We start from the raw sequence: 5,099 nt of genomic DNA, 5'->3' as shown, positions 1-5,099 counted from the left end.
CCAAACACAGCTGAATACACATTTTTCTCAGCTGCACATGGGTCATTTTCTAAAATAGACCACATACTGGTCCATAGGTTATGCTTAAGTATATGCAAGAAAGCAGAAATTATCCCATGCATATTATCTGACCACAGTGTAATGAAAGTGGAAATAAATGACAAAAGAAACCAGAAAAAAACCCTAAATACATGGGAATTAAACAACACCCTACTCATCAACCAATGGATCACAGATGAAATTAAACCAGAAATTCAACAATATCCACAATTCAATGAAAATTCAAGCACAACTTAGAGGAATTTATGGGATGCGATGAAGCAGTCCTCAGAGGGAAATGTATAGCTGTAAACTCACGCATGAGGAAAACAGAATGGGAACAAATAAACACCCTAATGCTGCACTTCCAACATCTAGAAAAGGAAGAGCAAACCAAACCCAGAGCCTAAAGACAGGAAGAAATCATAAAGATTAGAACAGAAATTAATTCAATCAAAACAAAGAAGATGATTCAAAGAACTAGTGAATTAAAAGGTGGTTCTTTGAAAGATTAAGTAAAATCAATAAGCCCCTAGTTAAAAAAAAAGAGGAATGAAAAAATTCAAATACAAGCAATAAGGAATGGAAAGGGTGTGATTACCACAGACCCAGTGGAAATTCAGATTATAAATAGCTACTTTGAGAATCTTTACTCTCACAGAATAGAAGACACTAGGGCCGGGGAGATGGCTTAGTAGAATAAGCGCTTACCTGGCAAGTGCAAGTGCAATCTGAGTTCAATCTCCAGTTCTGCAAAAAAAAAAAAAAAAAAATAGAAGACACTGAAGAAATGGACAGATATATGTTCACCTATCTTTATAGCAGCCCAATTTGTGATTGCCAAATCTTGGAAACAATGTAAGTGTATGTCACCTGAGGAATGGATGAAAAAGATGTGGTATTTTTATACAATGGAGTATTACTCAGCTATAAAGAATGATAAACTCAAAGCCTTCATATTTAAGTGGATGCCACTTGAAGATATACTTCTAAGTGAAATAAACCAGACTCACATATGTAAATATTATATAGTCTCCCTAGTGTAAAAACTCAAAAGAAGAAGGATTAGACAATGAAGAGAGAGCAAGAAAAAGAGCTAGGAAACATGACAGAGGCAAAGCCATACATTTATACACACAAGATGGGCAAGGCAATGATCCTGAGAATCTTCAGCAGGTTTTAAAAACTAGCAGATAAATGGTAGGATTCTCACCCTGACTAACTATATATGTTGATACCTGTGAACTAAGCAACTGCACTGAAGATAGCAATGTGTAATAGTAGGGTCATGCTTGGAGTGCCTGTCATTATGGCCTTCTGAATATGTGTCACTTGTCATGACACTCCAGTTGCTGCCATGCTATCTCTCAGGTAGAAGTTTGTTTAAAAAGGAAGTGGGTGGTGAATGAAGGCAGGAGACAGGAAAAGGAGTGTTGCAGGCCTGTCCTGCTACAACGCTATATAGGGTTAGATTTCTAAACTTCTGTGTAAAAATATGTTATTGCTTATTCCTACTTATTTAAATATATTTTTATTTTTTAAATTTTTTTCTTCATAATCTATAGGGACTTAAAGTTTAACATATCAATACTTGATGGAAAATACCTATTTCATGTCATGCCTAAGATATTTGATATTCAGACAGATAGTGAGGTTAAGCTCAACTACCTAGGTTGTAGAGTAATAACAATAAGCTTCTCTTCTGGAGGGTTAATAACCTAAGTTTGCAGACCAAAAATCAGAGAAAAAAGAGAGTTGCAAGGACAGCCATCATTTTGGCCCTAGCCTGTCAAGGTCAGTGAAGATGCAGGATGTAAGAGAATCTGTACTATAACATCATGTAACTCAGTTGTGTCCCAAATTTTCAGATCAAGGAGATTATGGGGCCATAGAGGAAAGTGATCGATAATGTAGAGTGTGCCTAAGGAGAGTCACATGGAGAGAAAACATTCTTTCAGGCTTTCACAGAAAGCAAATTGTTCAAGCAATAGCCATGACTCATCCACATGGCTGACACTGACAAAGGATGTGCAAACTGCAGTACAGGGTTTCAGGATAAATCTGAGGGGATTTGACTGACCTTATCAGATACAAAAGCTACATTCTTGTTATATAGGTCTTGCTTTATCTTGGTCTTAAGCATCCAACAGAAAAGTATAAAAATGAAGTATAAAAAGTAAAGCCATATTAATATGCTGAGCTGTAAAAGGCTCAAGTCAACAACTTCAAACATTGCCAATCCTATTGATAACCTACTACTATCATGGACTTCTGGATTATATTGGGATAGTTTGCTGAATACATGCACCTACAGTATTTATTTGGTTGGGATTACATTAAATATGTATGACAATAGGATGCCCTTCTCTGACAAAAATAATCGAAAAAGTGGGATAGAAATGAATGACCGTTTTGTATAGGCATACTCAAAATAGTGAGAATAGATACACAGATCCATTCTCTTAATTCAATGAATAGAGAGGTTTCTTCTAAGAGTGCTTCAGACAGGATATCATGTCTGCATCTTGCACAATGAATAACCACTAAGACAAAAATATATAATGTATTAATTATTGAAACTGTTCTATTAATCAGATTTGAAACTGTCTCATGGCTATTTGTTTCTCAATATAATTATTGAAAAAGAAGAAATCAGAGAAATCAGTGGCATACTCGACTCATTGCATCACTTCTGGTTTGAAGACAGAAAAGGTCTTGTGAGTGGCCTTAAGGAGCTGGGAGAGCCCTCAAGGGACAGTGAGCAGGGACATTAGTACCTTAGTTGTACAGAAGTGTAAAGTCAAATCACCTGTAGGAATACATGTGACCATACATCCACGTGAAATAAGTTAAACACAAATGATAATTGCATAGTTTCTCTTATATGAGATACTCAAAATACAAAAATGTAAACAGCAAGATAAAAGAGATAATAAGAAAGAAGATACCCAAAATTGTTATATATATTTAATGTAATCCCAACCAAAATACCACTAGCATACCTCATGGATCTAGAGAAAGCATTACTAAAATTCATTTGGAACCAGAAGAGACCTAAAAAAGCAAAAATAATTATCAGCAATAACCACAAGGCAGGAGCATCACAAGCCCTGGGTTGAAATTATACTACAAAGCTACTGTGATAAAAACAACATGATACTGGCAGAAAAAAAAAAATACCTGAGGATCACTGGTACACACTGGAAGATGAAGACCCAGGTACAAACACATTCAGCCATCTTATCTTTGGCAAAGGATTTAGACACCCTCACTGGAAGAACAATAGCCTCTTTAATAAACAATACTATAGGGGCTGGGGAGATAGCTCAGTGGTCTGAGTGCCTGCCTGGCAAGCACAAGGATCTGAGTTTGATCCTTGATACCACATGTCAAGTCAGCCCCACAACCCCAGGTGTGCTCTGCTGGCCATGGAAACTGGGTATGGTGGCACACGACTGTAATCTCAGCACTGAGTAAGCTGAGACTGAAGGATCTCTGTGAGTCTGAACTGTCTAGTGAGAACCTGTGTCCAATGAACAAATACAAAATAAATAAATAATACTACAAAAGCTAGTTTTCCACCTTTGAAAGACTAAAACTAGACCCATGTCTATTGCCAAGCACTAAAGTCATAATGGATTAAAGATATGTATTAAAATATAAACACTAAATTTTCTGGAAGGGATAGTAGGTACAAATCTCAAAGACATAGGTGTAGGCAGAGACTTCATGAGCAAAACCCAGACTGCAAGGGAAATACTACCAAGAATCAACAAGTGGGATCTCACCTTATGATGAAGTTCTTGCACAACAGAAATCATTCACAGAGTAAAAAGACAACACAAAGAGTGGGAAAAATACGTTATCCAGTTGTCCTTCAGACAAAGGACTTATATCTAGTACTTATGAGGAACTGAAAATCTCAAACCCTCAAATTTAAAAACTCAATTCAGAAATTACATCTGAAATAAATATGCATTTCTCAGATGATGAAATACAAGTGGAAATAAATATATGAGAAAGTGTTTGACATCACTGGTTATTAGAGAGATGCAAAATATAACAATGCTGAGATTTCACCTCACTCCAGAAAAAAAAAAATGCTGGAGGGACTGACAAGAAAAAAGAACATTTCTCCAATGTTGATGGGAGTGAAGACTCCTGTAACCACTGTGGAAATCAGTATGGAGATTCCTCAAAAACCTAGGATTATAGACCTCAGTTGACCCAGCTATTTCTCTTCCATGTACCTTCCCAAAAGAATTAAAAACATCATACCACACTGACAAATGTGCACCCTTGTTTATAGCAGCAGTTTGTAATAGCTAAATCATGGAAACAATCCAAAGGCCCATCAATCAGGGAATGTATAAAAAGATGTGGGGTTTTTTTAATATAATGGAGTACTACTCAGCCATCAAGAAGGATAAATTTGAGGCATTTCTAGGCAAATGGATGCAACTTGAGGCTATACTCATCAGTGAAATAAATCAGACTCACATGTTTAAACAGCCTCATCTCCCTAGTGTGAGACACTGAGAGTAAATAAGGTCTAAAATACACAATAGATGTTACAAAATAGGAAAAAATGGTGCAAAAAAGGAAAAAGGAACTAGAGTGGGAGAAGGGGGGAAAAGAAGGCAGATAATAGGGGAAAAACTATTTCAAACAGGTAAAATGGAAGCAAAATTTTGTAGAGCGGTAAAAAGGATTGAAGGGAGAAGAGGAGATTGGGAACAATAGACGAGGTAAAATATATCATGTGCAGTTACAAATTCTCCATGATGAATATGTTCATTGTGTATGTATAAAATGTACCAATAAATTCAAGTATAATAAATAAATAGATAAAGCACTTGGAGAAAAAGAAACAGGGAGGTAGATTTTATGAAGATGGAAAGTGGATTTGGGGAAGGGGAAAGAGGAGAAGGAAAGGGCAAGCAAACTCATTAAAATTTTATATATATATATATGTATATATATGTATATATATACATATATATGTATATATATATGTATATATATATCCATTCTCCAATATAAATGGGATTATTATTTAT

Source organism: Octodon degus, unplaced genomic scaffold (genome assembly GCF_000260255.1).
Source record: "Octodon degus isolate 3935 unplaced genomic scaffold, OctDeg1.0 scaffold00083, whole genome shotgun sequence".
In the NCBI taxonomy this organism is placed as follows: Eukaryota; Metazoa; Chordata; class Mammalia; order Rodentia; family Octodontidae; genus Octodon; species Octodon degus.
Note: the sequence above shows the minus strand (reverse complement) of the source record.